Source organism: Tachypleus tridentatus, chromosome 7 (assembly GCF_004210375.1).
Source record: "Tachypleus tridentatus isolate NWPU-2018 chromosome 7, ASM421037v1, whole genome shotgun sequence".
Classification (NCBI taxonomy): Eukaryota; Metazoa; Arthropoda; class Merostomata; order Xiphosura; family Limulidae; genus Tachypleus; species Tachypleus tridentatus.
The window spans coordinates 144325015-144344832 of record NC_134831.1 but is presented as its reverse complement, the minus strand read 5'-3'; the positions used below and the strand labels follow the sequence as shown (position 1 = coordinate 144344832).

Sequence of the window (19818 nt, the reverse complement as noted above, 5' to 3'; positions counted from 1 at the left end):
AATAAAACAAAATCAAAAGGAGGAACTGCGTTAAAATGGCAACTTCAAACCTGTAACTAATGATAATTTGTTATAAATAAAAACAAACCCAAACAAAAATAAAAAAGCTGCACTAATCGAAAGGATCCCCAGAGTACAGGCTATAATGTGGGATATAAAATGTACCCTATATGTACACATAGAGTTGTATCATTCCTATATTCTTGTTTGCATTCTTTTTGGCACTGCTATCCTAACATCATTTTATATTTACAAAATGTTTTTATTACTTGTAACATGGAATAATTAACATAAATTCTTGACTGATATCAACAAAACTTATGATAACTTAAAAAGAAAGATATACACAACAGATTAACAGTGAAATTCAAGCTGTTCTATTCAGATGGCATATCTTACGATCCTAGAATATCTTCAGGACGGATACCCGAATTATAATTCAGTACAATTCCAAACAACCGAATGATATTTGTAATCCGCCTTAAGAAGCTCCCAAAAAGGACGTACACTGGTATAAATAAGGCAGTCTGTTAGTTAACAGTCATACAAATTTACTGAGAACTATATACTTCGTTCATAAGTTATAATTAAATACAAAGTATTGGGTAAAACAAATAATGAAAGTCTTTCAGGGCAGCTATATGAAAAATGCCGCAATAATAAACACTTTTAATAGACTGCATATCTTACAGAAACAAATGATTATAATTAAGATATTTAAAACATGTACAAATAAAACTACTTGTATAATAAATATAGAAAGGAAAATTAAGATGATAAAATTTGACGATACAAAAATTAGAAAACAAACTGAACTTACAAGGAAAAGTATAACTGTTGAATTGAAAATGAGCACATGAAACTAGCACGTGTTTGAATGTTAGATTTCTGTAACTTTTTTCAGATGTTTTGTATCCAGATATTCATGCTTATATCTTTTGTTTTGGGGGGAAGGAGGAGAGAATGTTGAACGATAGAAGTTCCACATGTCTTTGTTTTCTGCTTCATCAGAATGGGTTAAGGCATGAGGTAATGTTCATTATAAATCTGGCTTATCCAAAAATGGCTGTGTAACTTTAGTGGGCGTTAGAACGTAGCATGATTTAATCTTATAATAACTCTTAAATTAAAGGTTTAATGAAAAACAGTCGTGATTATCAATTATTCTTTATCCAGCAACAGAATAGATAGATGAAAACATAAAAAGTTTATACATTAACAAAAATATGTCTACGAGCTTGTAAAAAAGTAATTAAGATGGTTTGAATAGCAGCTCAAGGAAGAATAAGTTAGTTATAGCTTTAGAGCATGTCCTTTCAGAAAGGCTATATTCAACTCTATTTAAAAATGAGTTTTAACACTTGGGTGGCCAGCACAATCTTTAGTTTAGAAAGTTAACACATCTTAGTGAAATAATGAGGAGAGTCTTCACACAGTATAAAGTCCCTGTAATGAGAAAAATTATTTAACAAAGAACTTCCTTCGCATACACTTAGTATTACAAATGCATTGCTTATATTCACGTGAATCACGCATAACTCTGTACTTCATGTAGAGTAGCATCAATATGAGTGTGTTTACATTAGTAAAATTAAATAACAATTTTTTAAAGATACAGAACCATCGGTCAAAACGTGTAGATTTTACGAAGTTCTCCAACGTGGGCATTTTGTACTGTACATGAATGACTGACTAGGATAATTTTATATCGAAAAATTAATCAAAAATTAGTGGACAATTTCCAGTGACCTTTCGTACAGGTGTAACAAATTTTGAGTAAACACTGTTGTAATAGAGCTCTATGGACATAAACGTATTTGGACATGATATGGTTCTTCGCGTGGGTTGTAGGGTATGGTGTAATTATGGGTGTAACTCTCTTCTGTGTCATTAGTTTGCATTTTATAATAAACATAAAACCCCGAAGAAGGATATGTTGCTTTAAAGTCACTGATATAAGAAGATATTGTTCAACGGAATCCATCAGTAGGTGAATAAAATCTGGTAGAAAATAACAAGTTCCACATACAAGACTGAATTAATTCGTAATTGTAAATAATACAAATTATTTCTCTGTTAGTCAACCAAACCTTTTATCTGATGACCTCTTGAAGAATTGTGATGATGAAAAAGTCTGTTACATTTATGAATGTAATGTTATATGGATCTGTTTAAAATCTAGAAATACTTTAACCTTTTCCGTTTATAGATGACCACCTCTAAAGACTTTTGAATTTTGTCCCCCACAACAACACGATATTATGAACCAAAGGTTTTAATGTCAATAATGCTTAGTTTTCTTTTCAGAATTAAGACCGAAAATACAAAAAGACAAAAACGTAATAAAAACGACAAATGTGAGTGAGAAATTGGAAACCTATTAACTACCACAGCATGCAATCATGCCTTTGTACGTAACGATATAACTTACCACGTACGAAGTTAGCTGTACCACATACACTACCCGAACAAGCCAATACTGGACTAGCTTAGACAAAAAGGAGCGTGAATCAGTCTGATATCTATCAGCACGACTAAGTCTCCCTGGCTGTATAGTCGCTAAGTGAGTTACTTGGTGAGTATGCCAAGCACATAAACAGAAACGCGAACCATTAGCTAGCGATTCAGATTGCCATTCAAAATAAATTCGGTTAACAATGAGTGTGATCTCAACGCACACACAAACGTAAGTAGAATGAGTGCAGAAACAAAATTCTCAAAGACAAAAATTATTGAATGTTGTCACGGAAATACTGTCTTGCTGCGCGTGATGAGCATAATGACCAAAGTCGCCACTGAGCTATTCCTTAACTCGTATTAGGACACATAAACAATAAAGCTCAGAAAATTTTCACTGGCTCTTATCAGGTTGTAAGAAATAGGAAAGGGGCTAATCTTGGTTATCTAGTTGAAGCAAAAGTTTCCGAAACAGTAAAATAAACGTATTTAATAAATATAACAACAGAGGCAGGAAGATGTTATGTACTCTTATAGTATAAAGCTGATATTTTATTAACAGAACAATATCATTTATATAGATATTTAGATAAATATCTAAGCTTTGTTTAGATAAATTAAGTATACGACAATATAGAAGTTGGAAGAAACCGAGATACATAGAAATAGTATATCATTACGTTTTTAGTGAAACCAAATGCTTATCAATAACAAAAATTCATGCATAAGGTTGTTTCACATCATAACCACCTAATGGGTTATTTACCCTCTTGTCCAACGCTGGGTATCGAACCCTGAAATTTATCGAACTAATTCTGTACCGTACCTCCACCTGGTGGAACCATACATGAGGTAAAATAAATTGAATTACTTTTCATAATTATTCTCGGATTTTCATTGTAATAATTTTTGCTCTTAGCCTTCAGTTTTTTTTCATATATATATATTTGTATATACTAACATGCTTTTCATATCTTAATCTGAAGGTAGGTAGCGGGTTCGGGACCACATCACACCAAACTTACTTGTCCTTTCAGCTGTGGAGACGCTATAATGTGACGGTCAATCCCACCATTCGTTGGTAAAAGTGTAGCCCAAGAGTTGGCGGTAGGTGGTGATGAATAGTTGCCTTCCCTCTAGTCTGTCTTACACTGCTAAATTAGGGACGGCCAACGCAGAAAGACCTCGAATAGCTTTGCGCGAAATAAAAAACAACAACATAACTTGATACCATATAAAAATTATCATTTGTATAAATTTTTATAAAATCACATTTTTATCTCTTGACATCTTGTCGTTGGAAACTTTGTCAACTGTGGATGTCTTTCTCGTTCTCTCTTAATTTCAAAGGCGTCGCTAGACACTTAAAAAATTGAGGCCTTGAGTTCTTAAGCGCGAGAATTTTCATTGTTTCAGTATGATATCGATCATGGTTTTCTATTCTGATTTTTTCAGACACCAGGTGGAGTTTAGGGGACCACGGGCCTCGTGAGTTAGTACCAGGCAATGTCTCTGTTTAACTCCAAGTATACGTTCTCACTCAATAGCTCTTCCTCTTCAAGTCTTTTCAACTATAAGATAATTAATTGTTCTATAACTCCTTTTTTCCTTAATCATAGATGGTATTTTTAAGATGTGTGGTTGTTTGCTTTGGTCCGGCATGGCTCTCCCTGTGATACGCACAACTGATTCTGAACCAGAAGTAATTTATTTTTAAATGAATAATTATTAATTGTTTCATTATATTTTCGTCTCTAATTCTCTCAGACGTCTTCGGAATTTGGTATTTTAATGTTTTTTATAATATTTATAAGTGTATGACGTTTTATTACCATCATATGCATAATAGCTCTTACTTACCACATGGTATCTTATAACTGGAACAACGTGTAATCGAAAATATTATGCAAATACCTAACCTATCTGTTGTTTTAAAGTTTGTTTATATAAACGTTTCTGGAGGGTTATTAGGTTACTTTATTAATTTCGTCTGTAAACCGTGTTCTCAGAATTGAATGATTTGAAATAATTTTAAAATTACAAGTTTATCAAAGTATAAGAGCACAGTGTGTGACACTTCTAATCTGAAGATCCCATAGTAAGATGCGTTAGATATTAACGTGTGTGAGTTATTCAAATCATGCTACAATGTTTGTGATCACCTGCAACATGTTCACTTCATGTAGGGGAGTTGCAAAAGCTACGGGCCGGCCATGGCCTAGTGGTTAATGTGTCGGGATGCGAATCAGAATGTCCAAGGTACGACTCTGTGATAGGCCGCTGAATATGTTTGCATTTTCAGTTTTGAATATTTCATGAAAGTTACATTAAATCCACTTATTCAGTTAACAGTGTCGGTTGATTACATTCATTTTATTTTCCCATTCTAAGTTAGGACCAACTATGCCTGAATCTTGGAATACTTTACCTGATCGTTTAGCACAATATCGCTAAAAATTCCCTCAAAGCTGAAAATACAAAATATTTAGCTAAAAGTTCTAAATAATAAGTTATAATATTGTTTATTAAAAGGAACTTAATAACTCAGGCCTGTGATGGTTTAATTATCTTGATATTTTTACATGTTCTACTTTGTTCCTGTACGCTGAATTCGAAAATGATATCCATCTTTCTTCATTATGTATAGATATTTCAAAAAAAATGTCTTATGTATGTTTAAATAAATGAATCAGTTTTACTGTAATTAGGTCACACATTTTTATGCTTAAAATGTTGACAACCACTGGCTATAGATTTATCTAGACCAATCACGGTCTTATTGATGGTTCTAGAACCTACGAGAAACACATCGCTAGTATATAAGCAGTTATCAACCCCATGACGTGTCATATTTGGATAGTATTTGCTGGTGCATGTACTTTGATATTATTTTTTCTTTTCAATATCATTTATTCGTCGCTATCACAACAAGAGGTTGTGTTTGTTTGTTTATTTATTTATTTTTAAATTTCGCGCAAAGATACATGAGGGCTATCTGCGCTAGCCGTCTCTACTTTAGCAGTGTAAGATTAGAGAGAAGGCAGCTATTCATCAACACCCTCCGCAAACCATTGGGCTACTCTTTTACCAACGAATAGTGAGATTGACCGCACATTATAACGCTCTCGCGGCTGAGGGGCGAGCATATTTGATGTGACGGGAATTCGAACCCGCGACCCTCGGATTACAAGTCGAGTGCCTTAACCACCTGGCCATGCAGAGCCAAAGGGATAGTGTAAATGATCAAACATTCTGTTATATCTGTAGTAAATTTCTTGTAAAGAAAGAAAGGCAAACCATTACAAAATTCGTCAAAAAAAAACTTATTACGCTAAAATTGGAATAAGGCGTGAGGACAAAGACAAATCATTGGCTTTACAAAACGTTTGCACCGTTTGTGTCAAAGAGTTGAGACAATAGACTATGGACTAAAGGTAACAAAAAGTATTTGCTTTTTGGAATTCAGATGGTCTATCGTAAGTTTAGAAACTACAGAGATGACTACTATTTTTGCCCAGTAAACTGCCAGGCTACAACACTCAAAATAAAAAGGCAATTTCTTATCTGAACCTTCAATCTGCCATAAGACCTGATGCTCATGGGCCTGATGTACCTGTACCTATTCACTTGATATAGTTTCATTTGATTCTGATTATGATGTCCATAGAAATAACAATAGAGATTATTTTCAATCTGAAACGTTTGGTGAACCACAAATTTTCACACAGAAAAAGAAGCGTGAATTGCCTTTAAATGTATAAGACACATTTTTAGGAAACAACAAGGATCCAAATTACGAAAATAGTTTCAATAATCTGCTTGATAAATTCATATAGTTGGGTTGAAATATGAGCTTGGAAGTTCATTTTTTTTACACTCACATGTTGTTTGTTTCCCTGAAAATATCGGTGCTGTCCGCGAAGAACAAGGGGAAAGGTTATGTTACGACATTAGGGAAATGGAGAGGAGGTATCAGGTGTAACATCAGCATAATGGCTGATTACTGCTGGTCATTGATATGCGATGCTCCAGACCCAATACATAAAGGAAAGAGCATAACACGTAGTTTTCAAATTACATGACGTAGATTTCACAAACAAAACATAATCAGCATATTTATTTGACATCAATATTCTTCCTTTTTCTTCATTTTGTTGGTATTTTTGTTAACAAACATAATAATAAGGAATTGCATTGTGGTAAACGAAATTATAATTTGATCTTAGTCAGAGTTTGTTGGGTTTTTTTTCCAATTTATAAACGATCCTTACGTGATAGACAAAAAAAATCTATATTATTTTCGAAACCTGCACAGCTGAATTATGGAAAACCCATTATTGAAACCAAAATAACTTTTATGAAGTTTAATAATAATTTCCTAGGCCTATGTAATCTATAAAGATTTAGTAACACCTGATAGTCTAAAGTAGAGAGTAACAACAAAAGATCTTGAAAGTCTTTTCTTCAGTTTTAATTGTTTAGTTATATTCCTATAATCTCTCAGTATTGTTAAAATTGAGATTAAATATCGATATATCCAAAAATGTTACAAAAATACACAGGCTTTCATAGGGTGTCCTAACTTTTTTACATGACTGTATGCTAAGTATATGTCTTAAGTATTTTAATGTTGTGTTTTGTAGTATTGCACTAAATATATTTTTATGAAACATAATATATTAACTTAACAATCCCATATTCATATCTGTATTTCTTTGCACGTCCGAATTACGTCTTGTTACATTCATATTTTGTTCAAAACTTCACTTTGCTTAGACACTAGTAACTTGTACAATTAAGTATTTTCCTTTGTTAAAATAATTTGTTTTTTTTTCTCCAATATCTTAACCCTTTCTTCTGAAAATTATACAATTGTAGAGCATTTGTAGAGCATTCTCCTTAAGTTACTTTATTCAGCTTTCTTTTTCATGGTAATCTAGAATACAATGTCTTCTATGTCTATAATTATATATATGTATAAGCATCTGCCTATCAAGGATGTTATTGACAACATTATAATACCACAAAAATTTAATTATGGATATATAATCTATATTTGTATATTATTCATATTTCCAGAGAAAGGTATGTTGAACAAAGAGCATATATGAAAATTCCCGTGAACGAAAATGAATCTAATATAAAAATACTCGAAAAAAAATCAGTTTCCTTAATCTAGGTATTTTAATGAGTATATCAAAAAATTTTAAAAATCTTATGAAAGAATATATTCGCATTTTGACATTAATATAGCAAAACTTCTCAGATTATGGAAGTATAAATAAAAGTACCTTTCAAATAGTTATAATAGTTTAAATCATGCATTTCTTTATTAGTTCTAGACATATAAATCTAAGCCTCCTTTTTTTCTTATAATCTTATGAACAATTCTGCAATTCTTCTATTGAATTTTACTATAACACTATCTTAATACAGGTCCTATCTGTCTATACTTATATGCGTGGATTTACTTCTCAAAACAAGTCTGTATTATTTTCTACTTTAAAGCTCGAAAAACATCTATAATCTTACATTTTTAAGATATGCAAGAGAAATGCTGAGAACTATACTTCATTTTTAATACTCATATTAAACTTGTCGTAATTGAACTTGTGAGGAAGTAGAATAACACATTAGTGACGTAGTTTTAAAAAACAAAACAAAAACTAACCTATTCTAACGTCCTGTTGCAAACGTCCAAGCAATAGCGCTGTAAGTCTGTTTACTTTGGTTGCCAATTCTTTAATATTTATATTTCTCTAGAAATATTGCGTATAGACTCACAATACCATTTTCTGAACTTAGCGAACGGCAGAGAACTTGAAAACCCTGTCACAGAGAACAAGCAGTTCACCACCAGTTATTCTTCAGTAGTTCCGTGCGCGCGTGCTGGAGACGAATGATTGTTGATTTGACGAGCGTCATCAAGCAGACGACTTTTACTACCATCTGCACGAGTAGCAAGCACCAAATCCCAAGGGCAGCTAGGGGTCCTTATTACTACAAGCAGAATTGTGAGGTTGACAGGCTGTCTGCAGACCATTTAACCAACAACTCCGTCCAATCTGTTTTTCTGATTCGCTTTGCACACGCGCCGCAACAAACATGTCTCGATAATATGTTTCTATCACTTTGACATGTGATTTTGGCTCTCACTGAAGTCCTTAAAATTCCCCATTAAAACAAATGTTTTACTATTGCTTTAATTTAACGTTTTCTTCGCATTTTAGGCTTTTTCTTTAGACGAGCCGTAGAGCTAAGTACATTTATAGGCACAACATTGGAAAATTTTACGCATGTAGATCTGCTTTTGTGCTCAACTTAGTAAGTATACATACAATATTTTTTTTTTTCAAACTGAACAAACACAAAAATAAAATTCACTTTGAAACATCAATAAAACCTTTTGACAAATGTTAAAAACTTGTTGCGTAAATTGTTTGCAGTACAGAAACTAAGTTGATCTTCCAAGAATAGAGAAACTAACTTGCTAGAGCTAATTCGTGGTCCCATGAATATGCATACGGAAAGAGCCCATTACATAACACACTGCTGACACTTCCCATACTTATATAACAAAGTTTTACCGACACATGAATAATGGACAAATAATTTGGCCTAATTAATTTGACCGACGTTAAATGAAAAAAATAAGTATATGTATATTAAAAAACATATACAGTTAAAGTATACGACTGTCTTGCTTTGTTTTTATGTAAATAAATAAGAAACCATTGAACCACATTTTATGATAATTTTGTGGTTTTAAGTAGTGTCGGGTACTTTCTTTTGACATAATCCGCCTCATGTAAAGAGGTTACTTATATTACAAGTCATCCACACGAGCACAGAGAAGGTCTGTGTTGCAGGTCATACACACAAACACAGAGACGTTATATATAAATTACAGATCATATACACAAATACATAGAAGTTATATATTACATGTTATATACACAAACATCTCTATTTATGATTTCAACTTCAGTTGAACTATTTGATGAGCTCGAGTCTTGCTTTTGTGCTACTGTGTAACTGTGTATTTCATTACACCCATCGGCCTCATGGAGATAGATTTGAAAGTGATGAGAGGAGAAGCAGTTTCATGGTATCATCCTACAATTTTATAGAGACTAAGTTAACCACTTTCCTTCTGTTCCATGTTTTTACGTGGAATGGTCAGTAATGAACACTGTTTGCATATGCTGGCACTCTACGAGATCCAAGAAACTGATAGAAATGAAATTCAAACGTTATTAGTGGGAATTAGACTTAGTAGCTAATTTTATACACTACGATAAGTAACGTTGACTTTGGCCACTGTCTAATTACGCTTTGGTGTGCTGTTATAACACCAGGATGAAATGTTTTCAAGAGTGCCTTTAGGAGACTTTGGATGGATAATTTCATCTTGAGATGGAAACTACTAAAGTACGTTTTTAATAACAAAGAATCCTCCAAGTGACTTAGCTATAAGCTTAAGGGTTTCAATACCAATGGTGGGCAAGTACAGACAGCCCATAGAGTAGTTAGGCGCCTAAGACACAAAACAAATTACCTAAGAAATGAAATAAGGTTTTGTTGTAAATTTATATATGAATTAAAATTGCGCACAAAACACGTATTTCTAATTTTATTTACATCAAAATAGATTTGTTATCTCGACAATTTTACAGTTTGTGAGTTAGCTTGGAAAATTTCTGCCAACAGGCTTGTTTATTGAATTAATATTCCAAGTTACTTAGAATGAAAATATTCATTCATTTGTAATCTTTCAAAGTTTCATGCAAAGTCGTCTCTAGTTTTGAACTAACAAACTAGAAGGAGAGCTACCAGGTTCCCCGAAAGTGAGCCGAAGGCCAATTAGAGGGTCACCTGTTTTAACCATTCGCACCACTATGTAGTAGTGTGCTGTTGATCAGTCATTCAGACACTAAAAACGCCATCACATAAAGAACGCTTAACACTGCAATTTATACTGTTATCTTGTCAGTAAAACGTGAGCATGCCATGAATCACGAGAAGAAATATAATGTTTATAGACTACAACATACCATAATATATGAACTTGAAAAGCAAGAAGTAAAAAATATTCGCTACTCCTAATCTTAGTTTTATTTACTCTTGAAACAGGAAACTTGCGGAAAGCCGGTGGAAGTTCATCCAGTTTACATGAACCACTATCACGTGTTGAGCTATTCTTATTTGATTGAACAGTGAGACATGTCTGTCAATCTTACAACGCACTCATTGCCCCAAAGTGTGGAACACGTTTTTTAGAAATGAGTAGAAAATCACAAACCCTCCAATTCATACTTCAGACATGATAACAAAAAGGTCACGCCCAGCCAAGATTTAAAGTAAAATAAAAGTAAATTAAAAAAACAAAACAGTTCCTACTTTCAGAACAATCCTGAACTTTAACTGAATAAAATACAAATAGATAGACGTTTCAGGAAGAAATTGATAAAATGTGAATGATTTTGTAGTTAATCGAGAATATTTCTCCTGATAATGGGTTCGTGTGGGTTTATATACAGGGTGGGGTAAAATCTCTACACAGTTGTATATAGTTAAATATTTTTCCTCTTGTAGAAAGGTTTCAATATTAGATTTGGTTTTTGTCTTAATTTTTGTCTTTTCTTAATTGTTAACAGTTTTGTTTTTTACAGACTATGATATGCATAATTACGACAAAAATATGAGTAAGAATGAGAGACAATTTGTGTCAGACATGCGTTAACCATTATGGTCGACAGTTCGATCACTCAAGTTGGAGCACCACATAATTTGTTTAGTTTGTGTTACTAGTTAACATAAATTACTTATTTTGTGTTTGAATTTTCTTTGTGTTAATAACAGGGTGCAACTGTACAGTAACTTCTGCCTCACTCTTTATATTTATGTTTTATCACCTGCCGACAAACTAAAAGCTGAAAGCAATGAAATTGGTGGAAAGTTCGAAAACAAAATATTATTAGCTAATACTGTATAACAGGGTTTCATCTTATTGCGACACATACAGACTGTAATAATTATGGCATTTTTTTTATTATGACATCCATTTATAAGGCTTCTCTAACATTATCGTGACATGTTGTTTAATAGAACTTCGATTTCACCTCAAGAATATTGGTAAATTCTAAATTTTATTTTACACCTTTATAATACTATAGTACAAAGCCTCTTTTTTACATTGTCGTAACTTGCTGGTTTTCTTCTTCTACTGCAAAATCTATATTGTTGAAAGCATGTCCTTCTTCTGATTCATCTCGAATTTCTCTGAATCTTGAAGTCACACCCTCTTTGAATTGTATTGACACACTCACAAAAGAACGTTTTTTTAGAAAAAAAACTAATGCTTCTGTAATTATGTCTAAAACTTGTTTAGTCCGTTCAAATCCTATTTCTATATTACAAATTATATTGAATATTTGAATAATAAATAATTAATTCAACGGGTTTTACACTCGTTTCATAATCCTAATGCATATTACTAGGCCTGACTCTTCATAGTTTTAAGGATGTCAGAATTTGTATTTATTTCTAGGCTTTATTTGACGTCGGTAAACTCCCACTGATGACTTCAGAACCAGTAATTAGGAATGTTCGCTTTTCTAGTCATCTTGAATTTTAATTCTCTCTCTTAATTCATTGGTTCATTTGACCCACGTGATAAGAAAATTTACCTTCTCTGTCACGGGGCCCCTGCTGGTACAGCGGTAAGTTTACGAATTTACAACGCTAGAATGAGGGGTTTGATTCGATTTGGCAGATAGCCCGATGCTACAAGAAAATAGACACATACTCTGTCAGTGGTCTGATATTCTCAAATATGTCATTAATTTTTCTCCTGGTTTTTAACAGATGGACAGGATGGATTTGTAACTGTCTGTACTGTATACTAAATGTTTTAGAAATTTTGTTAAATTAAGTAAGTATTAGATATTGTTATGTGCTAATCCATATCTGTTCCGTACGTGTCTTTATAGCATAAAGTTGAGCACGTGAGATCAACAATGAATAGACTGGTTTTTTTATTGAAACTTTTGAGTCCTCACACATCTGCATAAAGTAGACTGATTTTTACTATTTTAACAAGTTAAAATTAGCTGACCTAAGAGTTTTGTGCATGTAAAAAATATTAATAAAGTTTCTTTGTTGTACTTGTAAATTATCTTTCTTTGGGTCTTTTCTTATTTTTTCTTTGCTTGAAACAACTCTTTACACTTCACTGCTTCACCATGCTCTTACTTCTTCAATAACAAGGAAGATAGAATAATCTGATGGAGAAATGTTGCATATCAATTCAGCTACGGGGGCTGTATATGCGCAAACAGCTTACTCTGGCTGGGCTGCACCGTATTTCATTGACCGGTAACTTAAACCACTTGTGAGACGTAATAATCATTTGGTACTTGGACGCATATTACTAATATGGACAAGCTGATACTTTACATTTAACATAAGATGATAAATTCCTGATTCAGTCAAGAAAATCAAAAATCGGGGATGACTTACTAAATGTAGCTGAAGATGTCCCTATGATTTATTGATCCACTCGATGGCAATATCGTATTTAGGGAGAGTAATTTTATCTACACATTTATCTTGTTGAGTTATTAATTATAGTACGTACGTGAATTGGTTGGACAAAATATTTAAAGACACAGACGAAGCAGTTTAATAGCACGTGATTCCACATTTAGCTTTAGAAATGCTTCATTTCTTTATAGAAGGACCTAGAAGTTCCTGAAGAGTATACGGAAGTATTAGGTCCTATTTCTCGAAGACACAATTTGACATAACGTGTTGCAGTCTCGTCTACTTATGATGGATAATCTACCCTGAATGTTACATTTACCAGACAAAACTTGTTGGTTAATCGTCCTTATTCCTATTGCAAAATCAAACAAACTCATGCATTGAGTATCAGTAGAGCTTCTATTAATTAATCTCCTACAATCTGTCCTATTTGAACTAAATTTGTTTGTTTTTGAATTTCGCACAAAGCTACTCGAGGACTATCTTTGCTAGCCGTCCCTAATTTAGCAGTGTAAGACTAGAGGGAAGGCAGCTAGTCATCACCACTCATCGCCAACTCTTGGGCTACTCTTTTACCAACGAATAGTGGGATTGACCGTCACATTATAACGTCCCCACGGCTGAAAGGGCGAGCATGGTTGGTGCGACCGGGATTCGAACCCGCGACCCTCAGATAACGAGTCGAACGCCTTAGCACATCTGGTCATGCCGGGCCTCGAACTTAGTGAAGTCACTCTTCTTTCCATTGTTGCTTCTCAACTAACATGAAATAAAACTTTAATATATTTAAATAATACAGATCAATCACTGGAATAAAAAGTAATCAATCAGTTTAGGAACTAGTTCTTTTTGTCACTCGAGAAAGAATGTACACATTTATAAGCAGATGTTTCCTTTGTTTTCAATCTTTGTTAATATTAATTGTTCAATTAAATTTTGTATTGCATTTCAAACTTACAGTTACATGATTTTACGTTTACGTTTTCAACACGTATTTATCTATATTTCTAGATTTCATTTGTGTATATAAACACTCGCTGATAACTTCAAGCCAGCATGTTAGAAGCATTACTTCTGTCTAGTTACTGCTAATTCTACTGTCTTTGCATTTCCATTAGTTTATTGGACTAACGTGACCAGAATATTTGATCTTTTCTAGTCATTAGTCAGATATTTCTATGGAAGTATGGAATTATCAGTGGTTCATGATAGAATTGAAACTGCAAAGCAAACAAGAAAATCACTCTTTGCAGTTTCACTCCTATCATGAACTTGGAATAGCTCAAGATTACAAGTTTCTCCACAAGGTAAGTTTGGTTGTATAGTTTTACTATAAAATATACTACCTTGCTTCTCTACCTAAACTGTTCCTTTCTCACATATCGGTGAGAATAATAAGTTTATTTGTTTATAATGATCATTTAACTGACCCAGGGCTCAACCAGAAAACACTTCGTGCATATAAACTGTATCGCTTTCTCTCATTTACAAACCCCTATTTTAATTGGGGTCTCATTTTTTTCCTTACAAAACCTATTTATGTTATATTTGCTTGAAGAAGTACTTCGATCTTCTATTTTTTATTATTATAACCTACCTACGTGTATTTTCTTCAACCATAGACACAGCACTGACTTATTCTTATGTGATAAATGACATCTATCACATATAATACTATCAGGTAATAGGTACAGTAGGTTACATAGTGGATGATCATTGTTGATTTACTGAGAATTTCATTGTAAGAAGTATGTCTGTTTACTTTTTCTTCAATAGTACTGATTCAGAAATAATGTTAAAACTATCAGACTGATGAATTGGTAATTAATTGAAACACAAAGATCAATAATATTTCTTTTGATTTACGTTTTTTCTTAAAAACGTACCCTCATTTATGTACTTATTAATTAATATTACTTACATTTTAGTTTAACAGTTTTCTGACGATTGTGCTTCAAGTACACACTCCTGACAAACGTTTCTATTTTGTTTGTTTTTAAATTTAGCACAGAAGTACACGAGAGATATCTGCGCTAGCCGTCCCTCATTTAGCAGTGTAAGATTGGAGAAATGGCAACTCTTGAGCTACTCTTTTTAGCAACGAATAATTGATTTGACCATCACTTTATAATGCTCTTACAGTTGAAATGGCAAATACGTTTGCTGTAATGGGGATTCGAACCCGCAACTCACCGAGTAGGAGTCGAGCGCCCTAACCACCTGGCCTAAACGTTTCTCGACGTACGGTACTGAAATAAATGAAGACAATGAATACGAAGTGCTAGCATTATGAAATTATTTTTTTCTTTATTGTAAAAAGAGTTACTACACCAGAGCACAGACACAGGCCGATAGTTTCTACTGCGATTGGTTGTTAGCCAAACAATCTGATAGTGCCATATGAACAAAATACTTATAAAAGTCAAGCATAATTCCCAGTGTTGGAAACACTCATTGCTCTAAGGTTAAAAATGGCATATGAAAAACTTTAAATAACAAACTTACAGCTGATGAAAGCTTCTCTATAAGACATGTTGTGGCAAAATTTCGTGTCTCTAAACGAGTTGTCCCCCGCTAGTGCAGCGGTATGTCTCCGGATATACAACACTAAAATTAGGGGTTCGATTCCCCTCGGTGGGATCAGCAGATAGCCCTATGTGGTTTTGCTATAAGAAAACACAACTAAACGAGTTATATAGAAACTCTGCAAAGGGTGCGAGAAGTAATTCGAGATATGCTCTTTACGTCATACACTGCAATCCTGTAGAGACTTGTCAATGACCTAGCTCTAAGTACAAGTGTGAATGCTACTTCTTGAACTATAGGATAAAGAATGTTATTAACAAATAGCCTCAGTGTTTGAATAGGTGCTGAAAAACCGGGATATATAACAATCCAAAAGGCTAAAATGGACATCATACTTTACACAATGAGATAAAAGAAGCTGTAGGAGGTTTCTACTTCCAGACAAATCCCAGTTACAACTGTTTGGAAACAATCAGCAACAGATCGTTCGAGAGAAAAACAGCATTAAAGTTTATATACAGCATCTAGAGTGAAGCATTTTGTTCTCAATAAACAAATGGGCTGTATCTCAGACCTACAAAACATTTCTAGTATCTTGACTGCTGACAGATACAAGCACATTATTATTCATCATGTTATTCCTTCAGGAACAAAACCTGTTCGGCAGGGATTTAGCTTCTAAGAGCAGAGTGATTCTAAGCATGCATCAAATATGATTAAGCGACACATGGAAGAAAAAAGAGGGGCCGATAAAAAACATGCAACCATAACTCAGCCTATACTATACACATGTAAGATTTTTTAAAGAAATATAAAAAATGTATGGAAACTGTAAAGAACAAGCAGCAACCAAACAACTTGGATGAAACATGAGAACAGTTCAACCAATATTTCATAATAATACATTAAGAAACTTATGGTAGCAGAAAACCAAATCGCATTACTATGTTTCAAGCAAGTACAAAAAAAAACTTGTTCATTATACAACTTAACAGTTTTTCTTTTGTGTTTTACATAATAATTTATTGTACTAAAGATAAGTTGGTCATTTAATTATAATTATTTATTTATCATCAGTGACATCTGTACATGTTTTTATAATAATTTTTTAATGATCTTTATTAACAGATATGTATATTAGAGATCATTGTTGTAATCCTGTGAGACATGCTTTCAACTGATGTTCCGGTATTTCCTGTTTCAAAAGTTTAATTAGATCATGACGAATGAAATTTTACGATCTAACTTTTTGTGTTATTTGCTCTAGTTGATCTCAGAGATATTTTATAGATTTTAGATATGGTATTTGTGCAGACCATTCCAACAAATTATTACTCTCACTTTGAACCACGCAAAGAGCAATGTTACACTGAAATACCAAGTTGATTAGCTGGTCAGAAAACAGGCTATCTGTGGTTGTCCACCAGTGTAAGTTCGTAGACATACAGCTGTGCCACTGAGGGGCTTCAGATGAAAATAACACTTTAAAGAGTCGAAACAAGTCGAGTATTATGTTGACCGTCGATAAGTTCTGAATACAAATGCTTATTGTATTAACAAAACCGGCCCGGCATGGCCTAGCGCGTAAGGCGGGCGACTCGTAATCCGAGGGTCGCGGGTTCGCGCCCCCGTCGCGCTAAACATGCTCGCCCTCCCAGCCGTGGGGGTGTATAATGTGACGATCAATCCCACTATTCGTTGGTAAAAGAGTAGCCCAAGAGTTGGCGGTGGGTGGTGATGACTAGCTGCCTTCCCTCTAGTCTTACACTGCTAAATTAGGGACGGCTAGCACAGATAGCCCTCGAGTAGCTTTGTGCGAAATTCCAAAACAAACAAACAAACAAACAAACATTAACAAAACTAATTTATTCTTATTAACTCTAGTACTTATTCAAGTCTAAGGCCATTAATTTAAAATTTGGACTTGCAAACACTTTACAGATACATAGTATCCTTGCCCCATTTCTCAAGCGACACCGTATTTCCTGACACTTCTATCAAAATACTTCACAATTTGCACAACAAATCGTAGTCAAATAATTCACTTGACTGACTTGAGAGACATACTTGGCTGTCACTTTAAAATGAAACGAACATCTTTAATCGCTAAGATCAATTCATGACCAAATATCAGATTTCATAGACGTTTGGCATTTCACATGCGACCACATCTGTTACAATGAATTCACAACGTGTTTTCTGGCAGTTACATACTATGGTAACAAAAGAAAGTATGCTTTGCTCGAAAATATTTTTACCCGATTGTAAAATTTTAGATGCTGTATCATCAAGCTCCGACACTGTTAAATAATTACATGCATTGTAGTCTCCGATTTGGCATGTATAGCACAGTTCGAAACTACTAATCTATTTGTATGGTGTATCTCTGCATTTTTATACAAGCCTTTCGGAGCATACTACCCCAATAGTATCGCAGTTCTAACAGATGTTAAGCAAGACTTGCAAACCATATTATCTCAACAATATCATAAGTCCAAGAGGTATAGAGATACTGTTGGCAACGCAGCGTATGTGAAAGGAGATCTTAAAGTTATACTGTTACTAACTATAAAGAAAATCGTTCTCATTTTTCACGAGCATTGACACGACAAAAAGACTATAAAATGTTCCGTTATTTATTTATAAGCTACATCCACTTTACGTGTTTTCTCAGTTTGAGATTACAGCTTTTAGTAATCCCAGACGAAAAAAGATCTCCAAATTACAGAATGCCCGATCAAAGAGAAATGAAAAGTAAATTCCTAGTCACACACATTGCAGCGTGAAGAAACTGATTAAGTAACTGGGTATCATTTGGACGTAATGTGATGTCGTTGTACTTTTACTCCCATTAATGTTTGCATTTAAATAACATATCACCAAACAGAAGTCGATTTTTCATTACATTTGAATTAGTTTTAATGTTGGCTAATCTGAAGAAAGTTAATGTTAGCCTTCATTTTGTTTTTTTAATGTATAATTAGTATGTCGAAGGCAATATTCTAGACAAATTGTGAAGAAAGCGTTGATTTCTAAGAGCAAAATACGTCCACCACGAGAGTATTAACACTTTTGTGAATTAAAGTGATAACAGGATTTTCTTACAAAACATATAATATAGTCATTTTTTAGTCAGCAAACATAACCTGGTCTTTTTATTCAGCAACTCTAATTCTCTTGGTAACATTACTTATCTAACTACTAATAAAATGTTTTGCAAATATTAAATGATGTAGCGATGGCGGTGCCAAAAAAGAACGCAAGCTACAACTTAAGGATGATATAACCATAAATATGCCAGCCCTACATGACTTTCAATATTAAAATTTAACGTTACACCGTGAAATTCACTAGTGCAAAATGATTTCGGAAGCAGTCAACTCGACCGCTCTTCTTGCTAGAGTCTGTAATAATCAAGACATGTTTTGACACAACTTCCTTATATTTAAGTTCTATGCTATTAGTTACACTACACTGATACCTAAGCTGATATAATCACGATATTATGTTAAACAAATTGCATACCAATATTCAGGAATATAGGAATATATAACTTAACTTAAAACTGAAGTAATATTAAAGTCAAGTATGTATTTTACAGTGTAACATTAACTTTTAATTTTGAAATTCATTTAGGAACGATCTATGTAGAGCTATATTATCTCTACATTCTTGTTTGTGTTATTTTTGGTACTGCCATCCCTACATCATTTTACATTTTCAAAATGTTTTCATTACTTGTTTTGTGACGTTTTTCCTCCTGACTGAAAAATAGTGTATTCTATGAAAGAATGTAATAAAACTTAATATTATATGTATAGATTTTTTTTACTAGTTCATTTCATACATAATATAAGGAGTGGTTCCCGAAAGACACCCACTGTATACTGTACAAAGCACTGATTACTATACATATTACAGTCATCTAATGTTCATGTATTTTTGGCTGATAATCCATGTTTCACCATGCACTTAAGCTTTTTGATATGAAAGCTATATTTCTGTAACAAAGCCAACTACAAGCGGTAATGATAACATCGTTTACGCTTGAATTATGATTTTGTTTTTATTTATTATTAGTGATTACAACTAAGTGATGGCATCTTGCACTGACGAAAAACACATACAGAGTGGGTTTAGGTTTAAACTGGCGTTAGTAATAACGCAGTTGTTGAGTTATTTCGACTGAAGCAAAAAGAAAAAGAAAGTACACTTCAGTAAATTGTTCACTTCTATTTTTTTCGTATTTTAGCGACTTCTTTTTACTTTTTTGAGATTTGTTGGGTAGAA

At 33.4% G+C, this 19818-nt stretch overlaps 1 protein-coding gene across 1 annotated transcript in view; it reads right to left on the bottom strand.

Moving 5' to 3' along the window:
• Positions 1-8365, bottom strand: part of LOC143256809 (CD109 antigen-like) — a 144343-nt gene extending 135978 nt beyond the window's left edge. The window contains exon 1 of the mRNA XM_076514522.1: positions 8129-8365. The gene's annotated coding sequence lies outside the window, so the exon portion shown is untranslated. The remainder of the gene's footprint in view (positions 1-8128) is intronic.
• Positions 8366-19818: the final 11453 nt, after the last annotated feature.